Below are 23,186 nucleotides of genomic sequence, written 5' to 3'. Positions count from 1 at the left end.
CCCTGGTCCACCTTTATGGCGATATCTCGAAAAGGAGTCCACCTATAGAACTTAGGCCCACTCCCTTTTAAAATTATCATTAACACATTTCATTTGATACCCATATCGTACAAACAAATTCTAGAGTCAGGCCTGGTCCACCTTTATGGCGATATCCCTAAATGGCGTCCATCTATAGAACTATGGTTCACTTCCTCTTAAAATACTCTTTAATACCTTCCATTTGATACACATGTCATACAAACACATTCCAGGGTTACCCTAGGTTCTTTTTACAATATGGTGATTTTCCCTTAATTTGTCTCCACAGCTCTCAACTGAGTATGTAATGTTCGGTTACACCCGAACTTAGCCTTCCTTACTTGTTTATTTTATATTTATATTAAAAATTGCCTAGGTATGTACATCTGTTTACTATATATTTCATATCTTATTAAGCCGATTATTTGGATATTACGAATGGGATAAAATTATTGTTCAGCCCCATTCATGAAAGGTATGAAGTCTTCGGCACAGCCGAAGACAGTCCCGTCCTTACTTGTTTTAGTTTAAATTTTGTTCGGAATTTGAATTATGATTTTGATTAAAACTTGCATGGGGGTATACATCTAAGAGCGTTATTCTTAAATTTTTTGTGATACCAACAAATATATGTTTGTGAATTAAAATGACGATTGTTTGAAAAATTTCTGGATCTTGAAAAATTTCGAGATTTAGATCTATTTCTATCTTTAGATCTTGAACGGATTTGTAATTGATTAATATCATTAGAAATTTTATTTAAATTTTGATAAATAGCCGTAGATAATTCAGTTAAATTTTTAACGCATTGTTCTAAAATATTATTATTTATAATCGAAACTATAGGAGATTTGGAAGAATGAGGTTTGTTGATTAAATAAAAAAGTTTGTCTGCTAAAATAATTACTTCATCTGTATTTTGATTGTTACTAGAACTTAAATGGATTTGTATTTCTTGTGGCAATTTACGAATCCATAATTTGAAAAGTAATTCTTGACTTGGCGGCCACCGTGGTGTGATGGTAGCGTATCACACCGTATGCCCTGGGTTCAACTCCCGGGCAAAGCAACATCAAAATTTTAGAAATAAGATTTTTCAATTAGAAGAAAATTTTTCTAAGCGGGGTCGCCCCTCGGCAGTGTCTGGCAAGCGCTCCGATTGTATTTCTGCCATGAAAAGCTCTCAGTGAAAACTCATCTGCCTTGCAGATGCCGTTCGGAGTCGGCATAAAACATGTATGTCCCGTCCGGCCAATTTGTAGGGAAAAATCAAGAGGAGCACGACGCAAATTGGAAGAGAAGCTCGGCCTTAGATCTCTTCGGAGGTTATCGCGCCTTACATTTATTATTTTTTTTTTTTTATTCTTGACTTGCAATGGAGTCAGTACCTATAAATGATTTCATAAATCTGAATAATTCAGATGGTGAACGATCACCAAGTTCAGTTTTTGAAAATAATTGTTCTAATCGTTTTTCTTCGCTAAGAGAAATTCTTTCACATAAAATTTTTTTGATTGTATCATATTTATTGAAAAGAGGAGGAGGGTTAATAACGTCAAAAATTTTAGAAATAGTATCTCGTTGAAGGATAACTAGAACATTTTGAAATTTTAAATTATCATCAGTGATATTATTAATTTCAAATTGTCCTTCAACAAGTAAAAACCAGGCATTGGGATATTGTTGCCAAAATTGTGGTAATTTAATTGATTTAGTAGAAGAAATATTTGTAAAGTTATCTTGTGTTGAAGTATCTTGTTATATTAGAGATGTTGTTTTGTGTTGTATTAATGTTAGAATTTTGAGTTGTATTGTGAGTCATTGTGTTATTTGTATAGTTTTTGTTTTGATTTTCCGAATTTGTAAAATTACGGGTTCGTATTGGCGAACGTAGAACCATATGAAAAAAAAAAATTAAATGAATAATTTGAAAATTAGAAAATATTAAAAAAAATTTTTGGAAAGGGAGTTAACAATTTAAATACAATATTTAATTTTATATAGAAAATAAGTAAATTTAAATAATTTATATTAAAATTTTTAAGATATAAAAATAATCTTAAAATAAATTTGAACTTTAAATTTAATATTAAAATAAAATTTAAAATATAATAATGCTCTTATTTGTGTAGAGGACGTTAAAGATCATGAATGGTTCCAATAAACGGTACACTATATGACGATGTTGATTGTTGAATGTTAAAATACTTGGATATACGAATGAAATGTAGGGAGAGATTAGTGGTACTATTTTGTAGATGAAACTTCCTGAGTAGTGCTGGATCAATTTTCCACAGCTGTGGTTGTATTTGCAACAGTGGCAGTATTGTTTTGATCTGGCATTTATTTTTAAAAAATGAGTTTTAGCGTATTTACACTTCTCGTTTTTAGCGTTTTTATATTGCGTAACTTAAAAATATGTTGCAATGTGTTGCGAAAAATCACTCAAGAATTTTATTTTTTTTTAATTATTTGACAATTTTTTGTTGCGTTTTTAACTGTTTTATTATTTCTCTCAAAGTTTTAACAATTAATTAAGTTATTTTTGTTTAGTTCCAGCGGCTGCTGCTTTAAAGATTTTTTTTTATTCTTTCTTCTATATCACATAACGGCACTCATCCTGTTCGATATTTGTGTTAATTGTTTATTTCTTCTCACTAGTGTTAAAAGATGTACCGCACAAATTTTGAGGGTAGATAGATGATTTGCTGAAACCGGTAGATAGTTTGTAATTAGTTCAGGCAACTAAAACAAATTTTCTTTGATAGCACGTCACTTAGTTGCACTTTTATTTGCGGTATTTTATTGATCAATAGCTTTGCGATACGTAAAGCGTCACATTCAATAATTGTATCACATATAGACTTATATAAAAATTTAGGTCCGTTGGTAGATCCGCCAATATATTTGGTGGTTAACCAAATATTTAAATATTTATTTTCTAGAAATATTTTATTTACTTTTGAGTTTAAATATTTTCAAACTAATAAGAATTTTCTTTTTTTGAAGTAATTCAAAAATGTTAAGTTAACACGAAAACTCAATTAAAAATTATTTTAAAAATTAAGGTAAAGAGTACAAAGTAGTTAACACTATAGAGGGTAACGAGAAGGCCGACGAACTAGCACGCATGGGCTCATCGGAGATGAACGAGGAAATAACCAGTGTCGAAGTAGGCATACCCTTAGCAGTAGCCAAGGGGAATATACAAAGCTTCTACTTGAAGAAAGCACAAACAAAGTGGAATAACATCACCACCTGTGCAATATCAAAAGCCATTTGGCCAAACTATGATGAAAAGGGGACGAGAAGTCTTCTGAACAAATCCAGGGAAAACACACGCAAACTGATAGCAGTCTGCACGGTTCATTGGGCAGTAGGTACGCATAGCACCGTTAAAAACAAAAAAAGAGCAATAAAAGGAAAAGAAATTCAAGTACGACGATAACAATGATAAGGTAACGATAACGGTTATGGATACGGTAATAGTTGAAAATTGTAGTTGTGGCTGTGAATATGGTGTTAATATCTCTGTTCGTCTTCATCATTAGAATAACGAAATAAAGTATATATTTTAAATATAACTATGCAAATGTGTTCTTATTCAACCTGATGTTGCGCTGTATAGGATGAAGTGATGTGATACCATTCTGACTTTGTGATAGGATGTTAAACGATTAAATGGATGTGAAACGTCCGATTAGCATCCCAACAACTCTTAAAAACTAAACCATATTTATAGCTCCCAATCGAGGATGTGTAGTTCTTTGTGATCTGAACTGACCATTTTGAAAAAAAAAAAGATGGGCATTCCGTATAACGACTACTGCAGAAGCTGCAAAGATCCAAATGACAGGGACAGAGTAGAACACTTTATGTGTAAATGCCCTGCTAAGGATCCTTGGAAACCCATTTCTGGAAGACCTCAGAGGGTTATCTGTGATAGCAATCCCGAATATTCTTAATTTTATCAACAGCTCTGGCTGATTATAATACATTGCCCGTAACATTCCGTAGGTTTTTAGACGAGTTACATGGCATCAAAACGGCTTTAAATAGCTACTTGGGCGACTAGAATCGCAGCCATTTCACCTACCTACCTACGATCAGACTTAGGTGGAGGGCAGTGTGGCGAACATTAGCAGTTTTATACATCACTATGCTGCTACTTAATAAATGAACAACAACAATAAAGCAAGCAGTCACACTTATGTACATGAACACATCAAACAAGCAGCCACACATACACATAACCAGCAGCTTGAAGCAAAGATATTATTTCACATACACATCACGTTATCATCAGCTAACAGCAGAAGTTGTTACTCACACATACACACGCATGTAGCTAAATAACCAAATATGAGATACAACTGTTCCAGAAGGCATGATCGTGAAATGTCTAGACATTAGGAGAAATAGGTGAACGAGGCTAACGGGGATTATAAAAGCAGCGCGGTTCAAGCGATAATCAATCAGTTTGATTTTAACACGCTTTTAGCGGAGTACGCGAGTATTGTAATTTTGAAGTACTACTGCTACAGTAGCGTTGTAAATAAAGGAAATATTGTTATACTGAATATTTGAGTTATTTATTCGACAGTTCAAATATTCGAACGTTAACAGAACCTGCAAAATAATCAGGAATTTCCGAAAATTCATATTCCAATAAAATGAAAATTCATTACAATATTTAAAAAAATAAAAAACACGCTTCAACAGCAAACTGAACTGAGAAACAGAAACTAATTTATATATTTTTCTTAACTGGCATAGAAAGTGTACACCGTTTTCATATTTAAATTAGAAACTTTGTGTAGGGTTCTTATTATTATACTCAGTTGAGCAGAGCTCACAGAGTATATTAAGTTTGATTGGATAACGGTTGGTTGTACATATATAAAGGAATCGAGATAGATATAGACTTCCATATATCAAAATAATCAGGATCGAAAAAAACTTTGATTGAGCCATGTCCGTCCGTCCGTCCGTCCGTCCGTCCGCCCGTTAGCACGATAACTTGAGTAAATTTTGAGGTATCTTGATGAAATTTGGTATGTAGGTTCCTAATCACTTATTTCAGATCGCTATTTAAAATGAACGATATCGGGCTATAACCACGCCCACTTTTTCGATATCGAAAATTTCGAAAAACCGAAAAAGTGCGATAATTCATTACAAAAGACAGATAAAGCAACAAAACTTGGTAGATGAGTGGAACTTATGACGCAAAATAGAAAATTAGTAAAACTTTGGACAATGGGCGTGGCACCGCCCACTTTTAAAAGAAGGTAATTTAAAAATTTTGCAAGCTGTAATTTGGCAGTCGTTGAAGATATCATGATGAAATTTGGCAGGAACGTTACTCCTATACGCTTAATAAAAATTTGCAAAATCGGAGAACGACCACGCCCACTTTTAAAAAAAAATGTTTTTAAAGTAAAATTTTAACAAAACATTCAATATCTTTACAGTATATAAGTAAATAATGTCAACATTCAACCCCAGTAATGATATGGTGCAACAAAATACAAAAATAAAAGAAAATTTCAAAATGGGCGTGGCTCCGCCCTTTTTCATTTAATTTGTCTAGGATACATTTAACGCCATAAGTCGAACAAAAATTAACCAATCCTTTTGAAATTTGGTAGGGGCATAGATTTTATGACGTTAACTGTTTTCTGTGAAAATTGGCGAAATCGATTGATGCCACGCCCAGTTTTTATACACAGACGTCCGTCTGTCCATCCGCATGGCCGTTAATACGATAACTTGAGCAAAAATCGACATATCTTTAATGAACTTAGTTCACGTGCTTACTTGAACTCACTTTATCTTGGTATGAAAAATGAACGAAATCCGACTATGACCACGCCCACTTTTTCGATATCGAAAATTATGAAAAATGAAAAAAGTGCCATAATTCTATACCAAATACGAAAAAAGGGATGAAACATGGTAAGGTAATTGGATTGTTTTATTGACGCGAAATATAACTTAAGAAAAAACTTTATAAAATGGTTGTGACACCCACCATATTAAGTAGAAGAAAATGAAAAAGTTCTGCAGGGTGAAATAAAAAACCCTTAAAATCTTGGCAGGTATTACATATATAAATAAATTAGCGGTATCCAACAGATGATGTTCTGGGTCACCCTGGCCCACATTTTGGTCGATATCTGGAAAACGCCTTCACATATACAACTAAGGGCCACTCCCTTTTAAAACTCTCATTAATACCTTTAATTTGATACCCATATCGTACAAACTCATTCTAGAGTCACCCTGGTCCACCTTTATGGCGATATCTCGAAACGGCGTCCACCTATAGAACTAAGCCCCACGCCCTTTTAAAATACTCATTAACACCTTTCATTTGATACCCATATCGTACAAACATATTATAAAGTCACTCCTGGTCCACCTTTATGGCGATATCTCGAAAAGGCGAACACCTACAGAACGAAGGCCCTCTCCCTTTTAAAAATACTCATTAACTCCTTTCGTTTGATAACCATATTGCACAAACGAATTCTAGAGTCACCCCTGGCCCCCTTTATGGCGATATCTCGAAACGGCGTCCACCTATGGAACTAAGGATTACTCCCTTTTAAAAAACTCATTAACACCTTTCTTTTGATACCCATATTGTACAAACAAATTCTAGGGTCACCCCTGGTCCACCTTTATGGCGATATCTCAAAACGGCGTCCACCTATGGAACTGAGGATTACTCCCTTTTAAAATACTCACTAACACCTTTCATTTGATACCCATATCGTACAAACGCATTCTAGAGTCACCCCTGGTTCACCTTTATGGCGATATCTCGAAAAGGCGACCACCTATACAACAACCACCACTCCCTTTTAAAACCCTCATTAATACCTTTAATTTGATACCCATATCGTACAAACACATTCTAGAGTCACACCTGGTCCACCTTTATGGCGATATTTCGAAACGGCGTCCACCTATGGAACTAAGGATTACTACCTTTTAAAACACTCATTAACACCATTCGTTTGATGCCCATATTGTACAAACGCATTCTAGAGTCACCCCTGGTCCACCTTTATGGCGATATCTCGAAAAGGCGACCACCTATACAACAACCACCACTCCCTTTTAAAACCCTCATTAATACCTTTAATTTGATACCCATATCGTACAAACACATTCTAGAGTCACCCCTGGTCCACCTTTATGGCGATATTTCGAAACGGCGTCCACCTATGGAACTGAGGATTACTCCCTTTTAAAATACTCATTAACACCTTTCATTTTATACCCATATCGTACAAACGCATTCTAGAGTCACCCCTGGTCCACCTTTATGGTGATATCTCGAAAAGGCGACCACCTATACAACAACCACCACTCCCTTTTAAAACCCTCATTAATACCTTTAATTTGATACCCATATCGTACAAACACATTCTAGAGTCACCCCTGGTCCACCTTTATGGCGATATCTCGAAACGGCGTCCACCTATGGAACTGAGGATTACTCCCTTTTAAAATACTCATTAACACCTTTCATTTGATACCCATATCGTACAAACGCATTCTAGAGTCACCCCTGGTTCACCTTTATGGCGATATCTCGAAAAGGCGACCACCTATACAACAACCACCACTCCCTTTTAAAACCCTCATTAATACCTTTAATTTGATACCCATATCGTACAAACACATTCTAGAGTCACCCCTGGTCCACCTTTATGGCGATATTTTGAAACGGCGTCCACCTATGGAACTGAGGATTACTCGCTTTTAAAATACTCATTAACACCTTTCATTTGATACCCATATCGTACAAACGCATTCTAGAGTCACCCCTGGTTCACCTTTATGGCGATATCTCGAAAAGGCGACCACCTATACAACAACCACCACTCCCTTTTAAAACCCTCATTAATACCTTTAATTTGATACCCATATCGTACAAACACATTCTAGAGTCACACCTGGTCCACCTTTATGGCGATATTTCGAAACGGCGTCCACCTATAGAACTAAGGCCCACTCCCCTTTAAAATACTCATTAACACCTTTCATTTGATACCCATATCGTACAAGCGCATTCTAGAGTCACCCTGGTCCACCTTTATGGCGATATCTCGAAAAGGCGACCACCTATACAACAACCACCACTCCCTTTTAAAACCCTCATTAATACTTTTAATTTGATACCCATATCGTACAAACACATTCTAGAGTGACCCCTGGTTCACCTTTATGGCGATATTTCGAAACGGCGTCCACCTATGGAACTAAGGATTACTCTCTTTTAAAATACTCATTAACACCATTCGTTTGATACCCATATTGTACAAACAAATTCTAGGGTCACCCCTGGTCCACCTTTATGGCGATATCTCGAAACGGCATCCACCTATGGAACTGAGGTTTACTCCCTTTTAAAATACTCATTAACGCCTTTCATTTGATACCCATATCGTACAAACGCATTCTAGAGTCACCCCTGGTCCACCTTTATGGCGATATCTCGAAAAGGCGACCACCTATACAACAACCACCACTCCCTTTTAAAACCATCATTAATACCTTTAATTTGATACCCATATCGTACAAACACATTCTAGAGTCACCCCTGGTCCACCTTTATGGCGATATTTCGAAACGGCGTCCACCTATAGAACTAATGCCCACTCCCCTTTAAAATACTCATTAACACCATTCGTTTGATGTCCATATTGTACAAACAAATTCTAGGGTCAACCCTGATCCACCTTTGTGGCGATATCTCGAAACGGCGTCCACCTATGGAACTAAGGATTACTCCCTTTTAAAATACCCATATCGTACAAACGCATTCTAGAGTCAACCCTGATCCACCTTTATGGCGATATCCCTAGCTGGCGTCCACCTATAGAACTATGACCCACTCCCTCATAAAATACTCTTTAATGCCTTTCATTTGATACACATGTCATACAAACACATTCCAGGGTTTCCCTCGGTTCATTTTCCTACATGGTTATTTTCCCTTATGTTGTCACCATAGCTCTCAACTGAGTATGTAATGTTCGGTTACACCCGAACTTAACCTTTCTTACTTGTTTTTATTTAACTTTGTATTTTAGTTACTTTGAGCTTTGTAATTTAAAAATGTTTTAATTTTCAATATTGATTCTTCAATTATCAAAAATTTTCATTGTTTGAAGTTGGTAAAATAAAAGAATTAAAAAGATAAAAATAAAATATAATCCAAAATAATTTTTAAGAAAAAGAATTTTTAATTATAACCCACCTAACTCAGCTTCGGCTAGTGAGTTGCAGACTTGCTCTTTTAAATGTTTCTCAAAAAATTCTTATCTCCCTCTCTTTCTCACAGAGTTTTCAATATACAAGAAATCAAAGAGCAAGAACTACAAATTTCATTCCACACCAATTCGGATCATTCCAAGTGGGCTGTGGGCTGTTTCGCAAGCAAGTGGAGGATTGTCTGTCCTATCTGTTTGTTGCATACATATTTTTTTAATGTTTTTTTTTTTTGAGGGTGACAGAGTTCATAATGCGAGCAATCAACCTAAACAGCCAACAAAAATGTAATGTGTAATGTCAGAGTACGTTCTCGCACATATTTTACGGAGACCGACAGCCCTAAGAAGTTGGAGCGCCTACCTCTTATAGCATTCAGCAAAAAAGTTCACACATGCCAAAACAAGAATGCTGTTAAATTCCTCTGCCACGCACCAGAATTCTGTTAAATTCCTCTGCCATGCACCAGAATTCTGTTAAATTCTGCCATGCACCAGAATTCTGTTAAATTCCTCTGCCACGCACCAGAATTCTGTTAAATTCCTCTGCCATGCACCAGAATTCTGTTAAATTCTTCTGCCACGCACCAGAATTCTGTTCAATTCCTCTGCCAAACACAAGAATTCTGTTATTCCTCTGGAAAATTGCAAATCTGTTAAATTCCTCTGCCACGCACCAGAATTCTGTTAAATTCCTCTGCCATGCACCAGAATTCTGTTAAATTCTTCTGCCACGCACCAGAATTCTGTTCAATTCCTCTGCCAAACACAAGAATTCTGTTATTCCTCTGGAAAATTGCAAATCTGCCTTATCACCTAAATTGTGCCTATACACCTAAAATTGTGCTACAACAAATTAATGCAATTAATTAGTGCGCCTAAAATCAGGCAAAAGAACATTTTTTAAAAGCAAATATTGAATAGTGTTGTGCAAAATATAAACAGCATTAAAAAAAAAACATATTTAACAACATCTACAATAACAATATAAATCAATATTATCAACAACTACAAAAACTGCATTCGTACTGTTGTTGTGGAAGCCCTCAAGTCGGTGTTTATTGTCTTGAAATTTGTCAGCAGTATCAATTTGTCGTCCTTGTGGTTGAAGTTAATAATTATTTGAATAGTGTTCTATTGAGTTATCAATGTGGAATAGCATCGATCAACTTTTGCTGTTGGCTGTTATTTAAAAACTGTGTTTTTACAAGAATACTTAATTTATTATTAAACTGCAATTAGTGCATTCATTTATTCGTGATGCGTCTGCGCTATTTATTTGATTAAAAGAGTTAGCAGATAATACAGTTTAATCGAGACAAGGAGCAGCTGTATCAGTTTTTCATGACTGCATTCAAGCTTAATGGTCAAAATTGTTCTGGTTATGTATTTTCATTTATGCCATTGAGCTCATTGTGCTCAATTGGAATCATTTTATATCCATCTACCAATTGCAATAAAAGTCATCAACAAAAGTAAAAAAGCTGTAGTAAACGCAGTACAATGCAAAGCAAAATAAAGCAAAAAAAAAACAAACAATTAAAAACAAAAAATAACCAACTGTGAATAGCTTTTCATACAATAAGTCGCTAACATCGAACGCGCGTTCAAGTCAACGATTATTAAGTGCTACGTGCTAAATCAAACTCGCAGATTAAAAATTTAAGTACAACGTCAGCAGTAAGAACCAGTGAATATAATAAAGGTGTACAACAACATCACACTCACCAGGAATCTGACGCAGCATATAGATCATCTTATTTATATCCACATTTGTCAAATGCAAATGCTTCAAAGTAGTAAAACAAGCATCGCTCAATCCCTCAGAGACTCAATCTCAACAAAGCCATTGCATAAACACAGCTGTTATTTTGAGTTCCCTGATTAAGCATCAAAAGCCATTGCATTAACAGCAACAAACTGAATATTCACAGCAAGTATTTTGGTGAACAGTTATATTATTTTATATGTAATAATATATATATAAATAATATATAGATGTTTATTTATTTATTTATTTAATATTTAAAGTCGATGACAAACTATGGTCGACTGCATAATATAAAAGATATATAAATATACAACTCAAAAGATAAACTTTAAGATATATCGATATTTCAACAATGTTATATTACAAACAAAGATATATTAATGAACATTACACTTTAATTTCAGAATATAGTAATAATAAGAAATATGAGCAGAAATAATATCTTTTACCGAAATCTTATACTGGCGGAATACATCAGATTCCGCTCAGCATGATTTCGGAATGCAGTGGATTCCAATCTTCCTGTTGGAATGCAACAAGATTCCAATCAGCATGTCATGGGAATCCGGCAGTGCTAAGAGTAGTGAATGAGGATACGCCATCACAAGGCATAAAAAAGTAACATGACCTGTGTTGTTGGAATGCACCGGATTCCAATCAGCTCGATGCCTGACCCATAAGATTATACTGCCGGAATGCATACGATTCCGGTCAGTGACTCATGCAAAAGCATGGTTTTTACGTTGTTGGAATGCACCAGATTCCAATCAACACAGTACTGTCTTGTTCCTTCTCAATGATACATGTTAATAAATGTTCCTCCATCCTTAAACGAGATATTCCTGTTTTTTATGGAAGAAATAAAATGCCGGCAAATTAAATTAAATTAGCTTGTATCTCTTAAATTAGATAGGCAAGTATTGTAGTGCGCGCACCAGATAAGAAGAGGATTATTTTTAGCAAAGTTTCGTCGACAAAGGGGTAAATAGAAAGGTACGTAGTATCTGGATACTCTAGGGGGAACCGCAAAAAACAAGCGGCTGAGAAGGTCCGCAGAATCAATTTCTCCAATAATGAGCTTATGGATGAACAATACCCCCAGTAAAATTCTCCGATTTTCCAGAGTGGGTAAGTTAATAAGAAGAAGTCTACTTCTGTATGGAGGAAGTTGGAGACTTGAGTCCCAATTAAGGCCGCGCAATGCAAATATCAAAAATTGCTTTTGAACTGACTCAAGACGCTTTATATTCTTTTGAAAAACAGGGTACCAGACGCATGAGCAATACTGTAATCTTGGACGAACCAGCGATGTGTAAAGAACCTTAGTGAGGTACGGATCATCGAACTCTTTAGCCCATCTTTTAACAAATCCAAGTAAACCCCACGCTTTGTTGGCAATAGATGAAATATGCATGTTAAAATTCAATTTCGGATCAAAAAGGACACCTAGATCATTTGCAATAGATATACGCTCCAAAGGCGTACCATCTATTACATAAGGTTTCAATGCTGGCTTCACTCGGTGAAATGTCATATGCTTACATTTAGAGCAATTTAAAGCTGGTAAATTTGTTGTGCACCAACATTGAAACGAGTCCAAGTCGGCCTGAAGAAGATCCAAGGAACTCAAATCGGTAGGACAGTAAGTGTAGCAAAGTTTTACATCATCCGCATACATTATAGTATGGGAATATAATATTGTGACGACTATGAGTGACACTAAGTGATACTCACATCCCTAGTCTGATGCCAAGTAAATAAAGTCACAACAACAATAAAGCAGACAGTCACTTGTATCTACATAAACGAATCAATCATTATGTCTACACATATGTAGGTACACGCAGCTGAGAAGCAAGGCACAACCATATGCAGACATCTTATTTGAGATGCTCCTAAATGTAGGCAATTATAATTGTGGAAGTGTCGCTAAAGAAGCTATAAAATCGTGCCATTTTAGTTATAGCTGAGAAGTTTGAGAGCTCATGGACAATGCTAGTATAAAAGGCCGCAGATGTAGAGGCGCTGGAATTCAGTTTAATTTGAGTTGTCAAGCAGTTACGACTAAGACGATATCTAGCGAGCAATATCAGTATTATTTTGAAAGTCAGTTTCATTTAAGCTATCATTTTGGTTATTAAGCTATTCATTGCACAGTTTGAGTGTTATTGTGAAGTATTTTAATAAAGGCCATTTTTCCATTATTCAATATTGGAGTTATTTATTCAACAATTTAGCGATACGAACCTGGCAAAAGGGCAAATAAGAGGATTTGCAGCAAATTCGTTACAATTGGTGTCAGAAGAGGAATTGTTGAATAAATTCCAGAGGACAACAAGGACATGGCAAAGTTCAGTGAATTGAAGATCCAGCAACTAAAGAAGGAGTTGGAGAGCCGTGGATTGAATACAAGCGGCGTTAAACTTGAACTTCAGGCACGACTACGAGAGACAATGGAAGCAGAAGGAGTTTACGTGGAAGAGACACGCATAACAGTACAACTAGAAGCACAAGAGGCGCGTATATCATCAAAACTCGAAGCGCCCATGGACGAAAAAAAATGCAGTTTGAAGAAAAATTCGAGGCAGAGGTGGATGCGTTGAGAGGTCGTATACAGGAATTGCAACTTAATCGGCCGGCTGCTTCAGCGTGTAATACGAAGGTAAAAACTCCATCTTTTGACGGTTCGTTTCCTTTCCAGGTCTTCAAGCTACAGTTTGAGAAGACCGCAGCAGTGAACAACTGGAATGCGGAAGATAAAGTTGCTACACTGTTCGTGGCATTGAAGGGGACAGCAGCGGAAATCCTACAGACGATTCCCGAAGGAGAGCTGAACAATTATGAAGCATTGATGGCTGCTGTAGAACGACGTTATGGAAGCGAGCATAGAAAACAGATATTCCAAATTGAGTTGCAAAACCGCTACCAAAAAGCAAATGAGACATTGCAGGAGTTTGCTTCAGATATTGAAAGATTGGCTCATCTTGAAAATGCGGACGCACCCGTAGAATACACTGAAAGGGTAAAAATCCAGAGTTTCATAAATGGCATACGGGACGTGGAAACGAAGCGAGCTACATACGCAAACCCAAAGCTGACATTTGCTGAAACGGTATCCCATGCACTGACTCAAGAAACAGCATTGCTTCTGTGTAAGCGTGTTTTCAAAGCACGTCGTGTGGAAGTAGAAAGGCCAGAGTGGGTAGACGCAATATTGGAGGCACTGAAAGGATCGCAAAAGCGGAGTGAAAAAGTTATCAAATGTTTCAAATGCGGGAAGTCCGGTCACATTGCCCGTCATTGCGATCTTGATCCTAGTAGTTCCAACAATGTGGGTGGCCGTAAACGCAAAGCTGGAGGAGATGAGCAAGAGCGAGTAAGAGGTAGAGATCGAGATCTAGATCCAGCTATTGAATGCCCTGTGATATCTGTGTTGCAAATTGGTAGAAAATCGAGCAGTCTTACCGTCAGAGGAAATGTGGATGGCAAAGAACATGTACTGACTGTAGATACGGGCGCATCTCATTCCTTGATCCGATCTGACTTGGTCAACAGGAGAGTAAAACCGTTACCTTGAGCAAGGTTGCGTACGGTCACAGGCGAGTATAACCAAGTCCAGGAAGAAGTGATATGTGAAGTCCTAATTGGGAAGGTCATGGTTTTACACAAATTCGTTGTGGCGGATATCATTGATGAAGCCATATTGGGAGTGGACTTCTTGGTTGACCATGACATCAGGATCGATATGCGGAGAAAAATTATGTGCTATAAGAACCAGGATGTGCCACTTAACTTCAGTTTGGAAAAAGGTTTCAGCAGTAATCGAGTACTGGTGGAGAAAGGGCGACAAAGGCCACGAAAGTCAAAGGTAAAGGTTGATGGATCGAATGGGCCAACTAAAGCGAAATTAAAAGTACCTACGAGAAAAAGACCGGCATTGACAAAACCTAATGGACGCACAACACCGAAGCAAGGAATTTCCCAGAAAAAATGCGAGGGTAGTTTCAAGCCAGAGCGCACTACTGTTGTGAAACGTGGGAACGATGCTGAGTATGCGAAACCAATCCGTCAAGCGCAAGCTCTACGAAGTAGTTCATTGGCTCAGCAGCAGAGTGCGAGGGAACGATCCGAGATAATGAGTAGTAAGATGAAACACAGGTACGACAAGGAAAATAATTCAGAAGGTTTCCGAGAGGGAGATTTGGTACTGCTATACAACCACCACCGACAGAAAGGTGTTCCATCCAAATTTCGGTGCAGTTGGGAAGGCCCGTACAAAGTTGTGAAGAAGATCAGTGACACCATCTACCGCATACAAACCATTGAGAAACCTCGATGTAGAAGAGTGGTTCAATTGGAGATGCTAGCAGCGTTTAGATCGGGAGATTTGTCTGATCGGGACGATCAGACTTAGGTGGAGGGCAGTGTAACGACTATGAGTGACACTAAGTGATACTCACATCCCTAGTCTGATGCTAAGAAAATAAAGTCACAACAACAATAAAGCAGACAGTCACTTGTATCTACATAAACGAATCAATCATTATGTCTACACATATGTAGGTACACGCAGCTGAGAAGCAAGGCACAACCATATGCAGACATCTTATTTGAGATGCGCCTAAATGTAGGCAATTATAATTGTGAAAGTGTCGCTCACACATACAAGCATGGGGTATGAGAGAAGCTATAAAATCGTGCCATTTTAGTTATAGCTGAGAAGTTTGAGAGCTCATGGACAATGCTAGTAGATTCTAGAAGATGCGAACGAGGAAACCAGAGAGTAGAAAAGGCCGCAGATGTAGAGGCGCTGGAATTCAGTTTGATTTGAGTTGTCAAGCAGTTACGACTAAGACGATATCTAGCGAGCAATAGCAGTATTATTTTGAAAGTCAGTTTCATTTAAGCTATCAGTTTGGTTATTAAGCTATTCGTTGCACAGTTTGAGTGTTATTGTGAAGTATTTTAATAAAGGCCATTTTTCCATTATTCAATATTGGAGTTATTTATTCAACAATTTAGCGATACGAACCTAGCAAAAGGGCAAATAAGAGGATTTGCAGCAAATCCATTACAATATTTTCTGTGGTAAGTCATTAATGAAAAGGGCAAAGAGCAAAGGGCCTAGATGACTTCCCTGGGGTACGCCGGAGGAAACTCCGAACGATTCCGAGAGATTGCACTTGAACAAGACTTTTTGAGTCCGGCTAGAAAGATAGCTTTTCAGCCACATTAATAGGTGAAACGAAAAGCCCAGTAAATCAAGCTTATGAATAAGTAACTCATGGTTGACGGTATCAAATGCTTTGCTGAAGTCCGTATAGATGACATCCGTTTGCTTGTTCGCTAAAAATCCTTCCATAACTATAGAGGTGAATACAAGCAAATTTGTAGTGGTTGACCTTTGACGAATGAAACCGTGTTGGCATGGAGATAAAAGACTAGAACACTGATATTGGAGTTGACTGGTAACAATCTGTTCAAAGACTTTAGGAATGACTGAAAGTTTAGCAATACCCTTGTAGTTTTCAACTTTTGACCTACTACCTTTTTTATGCAGGGGTATAATAAAAGACTGTTTCCAAAGTGCCGGGAATGACGCAGATCCCAGAGATAGCTCAAATAATTTTAAAATAGGCTCATACATGTTTTCGGCGCAGTACCTAAGCACGCAACTAAGAACACCGTCCGGTCCCGGAGAAAAGGTGGGCTTCAAATATTGAAAACTCTGAAGAACAATATTACCATCAACAGCAGGATTCCTAATGGAATTCGAGCTATCTAAACGGATAGGGATATTGACCGGAATGAAAACCACTGGATGAATACGTGGACTTAAAAAACTCAGAAAATAGTTCAGCAGCGTCTTCATCAGTGCAAGCTTTTTTAAATCCAAAGGTTAGTGAGGAAGGATACCCAGAAGTTTTCCGCTTTGAATTTACGAAACTGTAAAACTTTTTTGGACGGGGTAGGCTGATATCAAGGGAAATCTCTAGCGTAGGGTGAAGAGGGTCTTCTGGAAGGGATAAGGGTGGGATTTGCGTAAGGGCAGTACCCACCGAGCCATCCACAAATACTAAATCCAGCATTTTATTTCCACTATTTGGAACATTGTTAATCTGTAAAAAGATGAGTCTAACAAGCAATTGAGAAACTCATGTTGAGCAGTGGGAGTTTGAAGCACTTATATTAAACCAACTAATTGTTGGCAAGTTAAAGTCACCAACAACAACAAGTCGATCGTTATCTCCCAACTGCGAATGCAAATCGCAGATGGCCAAGCTATGACTAGCATAAACATCCATATCCGAACGAGGTGGTATATACAAACAACAAACAATTACGCTATAGCTACCGAATTAAAGCCTAACTTCTATGAATTCGATATGAGAGATATTGTCTAGCGAAATCAACTCAGATGATAGGTTAGATTCAACAGCAATAAGGACACCTCCCGCTCTAGAGATGCGATCACGCCGATAAACAGCATATTTATTTGGAAAAAACCTCAGAATTGTAATTATCAGGCTTTAGCCAGGTCTCCGTAAAAGCTACAACTTGTGCAGAAAAGTTGAAAGAATTAAGGAAGAATGTAACAAGTTTTGATCGAACGATCATTTTGGTAATTAATGAGAAGACGGGCAGATCAGTAATTACCTTTGTGTTGTTATTACTGTGTTCGTCATACCCTTTTTTGGCTGTAATAAAACAGGTTCAGCCCTCGCCTTTCTTGTGAACAAGTGAACCACAGAATGCTTAGGCCAAAAAGAGGAATCAAGTATCTTATCGATATATTCATCTGAAAGGGATATTTTAAATGAGGAGATGTCTCTCTCATATTTAAAGTTAAATTTATACACATTGTTGTTACTAGTGTATGCAACACCAAGTTTAGAGCAAACGTAATGAGCAATATCATTTTCGGTAGGCGAGGCGTGTAATCGGGACACAAATACAGCCCTACGAGGTGGCACGGCAGTCACCTGCAAAGGAGTAGCGGATAGCACGCCAGAGAGCTGGGAAGGTGCGGCCGTTATAGGACAGTTGACAGAAAACGCATTGCTTGACCTAGCATTGATTATCGAGCCCGTCAATGAAGTACTATTTTTTTCAGGTACACTTGTATCGCTAGCAACAACCCCAGTATCGGTAACTTTTATTGTTGGAGCTAATGCTAGGATGAATTGGGAAGTCCAGCGAAATCAACATTGGTGACGTAGAACAGACAGCCGCAAATGTACCGCTTTTATAGAAAAATAGGCAAAAGAAACTATAAGTATAGGATAAATTGAACAGCTGTTCAAAAAATATGGGCGAGAGTTATTTTGGAGCACTGGATGCAAATCGCAAGACAGCGTATAGCTAGCAACGAACACAACAGAAAGCAAAAAGGGCACACAATGACTTGCTAATAGCAGCTACCAACAAAAAGGTATGCAGTTATCACAAATTTTTGTGAAAATCTATGAACACACAGACTGAATGTTTAAATTGCACAAAAGGCCACTATGTATATTGCACTGTGTAAAGATTTAATACGAAATTAAACTTATAAACTGTTTTCTATTATATTAATGAATATTTATAAAGAATAACAAAGTAAAAAGAATAACAATTCGAAGAGCGATCAAAAACACGTCCGCGCACATTGTAAACTTTACCAAGTAGCGCAACTAACAGCTGATAGCTCAAAATTTGCACACACACACAAACATCACTAATGGCCATATTACGGAAATATGGATTGTGTAAATTGAAGTTACATTTTTAAACAGACATAAAATGTTAGAATTTTGTAATGTATAGCATCTACGACACCTTAATAGCAGTAATTGAAAGAAAATGTTTGCTTATACTCAAGTATTTAATTATTTTTTCTAAATTTATCTTTAATATTGATGCAATGATTGATCCAATGCAACTCTGCTCTTCTTACTGTTCTTCATTCCACTCCATTCGAATGTCTCTTTCACTGAATTCGAGTGCCTTCCACTCTATTCGCAACATAACCTCAAAATAAGCTGCAAAACTATAACAATGTCCGCGCACGGCAAGGTTACCAGATCTATATATATTGTAACGAATTTGCTGCAAATCTTCTTATTTGCCCTTTTGCTAGGTTCGTATCGCTAAACTGTTGAATAAATAACTCCAATATTGGATAATGGAAAAAGATGGCCTTTATTAAAATACTTCACAATAACACTCAAACTGTGCAACGAATAGCTTAATAACCAAACTGATAGCTTAAATGAAACTGACTTTCAAAATAATACTGCTATTGCTCGCTAGATATCGTCTTAGTCGTAATTGCTTGACAACTCAAATCAAACTGAATTACTTCTTACTCGCCTGCACCGCTTTTATAGTTTACGCTGCATACTTCTAGGCTCTTCGATTTCCAGAAGTTACTAGTTGTTTCGGCTACAAAATCGCCAGCCACAACTACGTGCACAAATTATTGCTCTCTCTTGTGACAACTCAGATAAGATATATGCATGTGTTTGTAGTTTAGTCTCCCGCACACACATAAGCGTATAAGTAAATTCATCGGTGTGTGACATCTCATCTCTCGCTGCCTTGTATGTAAATGTTGCTCGTCGGAATGTGTACATATGTGTAGACGCAATTATCGATTCGCTTATGCAGACACATAATGATTGAATTATTGATGTGCATTCAAGTCACTGCTTAGATCGGCTTAGAGCTGGCAGCACTCCCTAGTCCCGCTAATATTCGTAACACTGCCCTCCACCTAAGTCTGATCGTCCCGATCAGACAAATCTCTCGATCTAAACGCTGCTAGCATCGCCAAATGTACCACTCTTCTACTCCGTGGTTTCTCAATGCTTTGTATGCGGTAGATGGTATCACTGAGCTTCTTCACAATCTTGTATGGGCCTTCCCAACTGCACCGAAATTTGGATGGAACACCTTTCCGCCGGTGAGGGTTGTATAACAGTACCAAATCTCCCGCCAAGAAACTTTTCGAATTATTGTTCTCATGGTACCTGTGTTTCATCGTACCACTCAATACCCTGGTTCGTTCCTTTACACTCTGTTGTTTGGCCGATGAACTACTTCGTAGAGCTTGCGCTGGACGGATTTGCTTTGCATAATCAGTATCGTTCCCACGTTTCCCCACAGTAGTGCGCTCTGGATTGAAACTACCCTCGCATTCCTTCTCGAAAATTCGTTGCTTCATTTTCCTGCGTCTTTTAGGTTTTGTCAATGCCAGTGTTTCTCTCGCAGATACTTTTGATTTTGATTTATTTGGCCCATTCGATCTATCAACCTTTGCCTTCGACTTTCGTGGTCTTTGTCGAGTCTTTTCCACCAGTACCCGATTACTGCTGAACCCTTTTTCCAAACTACAGTTAAGTGGTATGTCCTGGTTCTTATAGCGCATAATTTTTCTCCGCATATCGATCCTGATGTCATGGTCAACCAAGAAGTCCACTCCCAATATGACTTCATCAACGATCTCCGCCACAACGAATTTGTGTAGAACCATGACTTTTCCAATTAATACCTCACATACCACTTCGCTTTGGACTTGTTTATACTCGCCTGTGACCGTACGCAACCTTGCTCCAGGTAATGACTTTACTCTCCTGTAGACCAAATCAGATCGAATCAAGGAATGAGATGCCCCAGTATCTACAGTCAGTACACGCTCTTTACCATCCACATTCCCTCTGATGGTAAGACTGCTTGATTTCCTTCCAATCTGCGACACAGATATCACAGGACATTCAATAGCCGGGGCAAGTTTTCGTTCTTTACATTCGACACGCTCTTGCTCATTTCCGCCAGCTTTGCGTTTACGGCCACCCACATTGTTGGAACTATTAGGACCAAGATCGCAATGACGTGCAATGTGACCTGGGTTGCCGCACTTGAAACATTTAATAACTCCGGCATTCTTCTGTTGAGATCCCTTCAGTGCCTCCAATATTGCGTCTACCCACTCTGGCCTTTCTACTTCCACACGGCGTGCTTTGAAAACTGACTTACTCAATAATGACGCCGTTTCCTGGGTCAATGCATGGGATACCGTTTCTGAAAATGTTTGCTTTGGGTTCGCGTATGTGGCTCGCTTCGTTTCGACGTCCCTTATGCCATTTATAAAGCTCTGAATCTTCACTCTTTCCGTGTATTCCACGGGTGCATCCGCATTTGCAAGATGAGCCAATCTTTCAATGTCCGAAGCAAACTCTTGCAAAGTCTCGTTAGCTTTTTGGTAGCGGTTTTGCAACTCAATTTGGAATATCTGTTTTCTATGCTCGCTTCCGTATCGCCGTTCTACAGCAGCCATCAATGCGTCATAACTGTTCCGTTCGTACTCTGGAATAGTCTGTAAGATTTCGGCAGCTGGTCCTTTCAATGCTACGAAGAGTGCGGCAACTTTATCTTCCACATTCCAGTTGTTCACTGCTGCGGTCTTCTCAAACTGTAGCTTAAAGACCTGGAAAGGAACAGAACCGTCAAAGGATGGTGTTTTTACCTTTGAATTACTAGTTGAGACTGCTGGGCGATTCAGTTGCAACTGCTCGATACGTCCTTTCAAAGCATCCACCTCGGCCTCGATTTTTTCTTCAAACTGTAAAATTTTTGTATCTTGCGCCTCCAACTTCGAGGAAATACGTCCTTCTTGCTCTTCCAGTTGAGCAGAGATTTGCGATGATATCTGTGCTGAAATTTGAGCCGACATTTCGGATATCCGTGCCTCTTGTGCTTTAATCTTCGCTGTTATACGGTTCTCCTGCGATTCCAGCTGAGATACCATATACGTTTTCTGTTCTTCTAGTTGTGATGACATATTTGTGGATATTTGTGATGACATTTCTGTTATACGTGCCTCTTGCGCTTCCAGTTGGGATGCCAATTGCGACGACATTGATGCTACTGTCGATGTTTGTGCAGATATTGCAGCCAATATCATGTTCAAGTCTGTGCTCGTAACTGTCTGCGATGTTTCGTTTTTCTCTTCAATTTTTGTTGTTGTTTCGTCCCCATCAGGATAAAAGACAAACTCGTCCACATCAATTCCTTGCGACTCCATTACCTCTCGTAGCCGTGCTTGAAGTTCGATCTTATTGCCGGTTGTATTTAATCCACGGTTCTCCAACTCCTTTTTCAGTTGCTGGATCTTCAATTCACCGAACTTTGCCATGTCCTTGTTGTCCTCTGGAATTTATTCAACAATCCGACTTCTGACACCAATTGTAACGAATTTGCTGCAAATCTTCTTATTTGCCCTTTTGCTAGGTTCGTATCGCTAAACTGTTGAATAAATAACTCCAATATTGGATAATGGAAAAAGATGGCCTTTATTAAAATACTTCACAATAACACTCAAACTGTGCAACGAATAGCTTAATAACCAAACTGATAGCTTAAATGAAACTGACTTTCAAAATAATACTGCTATTGCTCGCTAGATATCGTCTTAGTCGTAACTGCTTGACAACTCAAATCAAACTGAATTACTTCTTACTCGCCTGCACCGCTTTTATAGTTTACGCTGCATACTTCTAGGCTCTTTGATTTCCAGAAGTTACTAGTTGTTTCGGCTACAAAATCGCCAGCCACAACTACGTGCACAAATTATTGCTCTCTCTTGTGACAACTCAGATAAGATATATGCATGTGTTTGTAGTTTAGTCTCCCGCACACACATAAGCGTATAAGTAAATTCATCGGTGTGTGACATCTCATCTCTCGCTGCCTTGTATGTAAATGTTGCTCGTCGGAATGTGTACATATGTGTAGACGCAATTATCGATTCGCTTATGCAGACACATAATGATTGAATTATTGATGTGCATTCACGTCACTGCTTAGATCGGCTTAGAGCTGGCAGCACTCCCTAGTCCTGCTAATATTCGTAACAATATTATTATTATTATTGTAAACTCTCTCTTTATATAATTACTAGTTTATTTTACTGTTTTGATAGTGAACTCTCTTTTCATTTAATTCAATATGTTTCGTTCACCACAACATAATACTCAAACATCTACATTTACTAACAATTTAAATGACTCTCTGATAGATTTACCAAATGACACTTATCAACAACAAATTAAAAATCCATATGCAAA

At 37.8% G+C, this 23,186-nt stretch overlaps 1 protein-coding gene across 2 annotated transcripts in view; it reads right to left on the bottom strand.

The window, feature by feature from the left end:
- The window catches only part of bib (big brain), a 185,601-nt gene extending 166,888 nt beyond the window's left edge, over positions 1-18,713 (bottom strand). The window contains exons 1-2 of one of the 2 annotated variants that reach the window (XM_067765886.1): positions 18,555-18,713; positions 11,037-11,228 (exon numbers count right to left, since the gene is read on the bottom strand). The gene's annotated coding sequence lies outside the window, so the exon portion shown is untranslated. Of the gene's footprint in view, positions 1-11,036; positions 11,361-18,554 lie in introns of both variants that reach the window. The other variant, XM_067765887.1, reaches the window with a different exon arrangement.
- Between the last annotated feature and the right edge of the window lie 4,473 nt (positions 18,714-23,186).

This window comes from Eurosta solidaginis, chromosome 2 (genome assembly GCF_040869045.1).
Source record: "Eurosta solidaginis isolate ZX-2024a chromosome 2, ASM4086904v1, whole genome shotgun sequence".
NCBI classification, from domain to species: Eukaryota; Metazoa; Arthropoda; class Insecta; order Diptera; family Tephritidae; genus Eurosta; species Eurosta solidaginis.
This window is presented reverse-complemented; position numbering and strand designations above follow the sequence as displayed.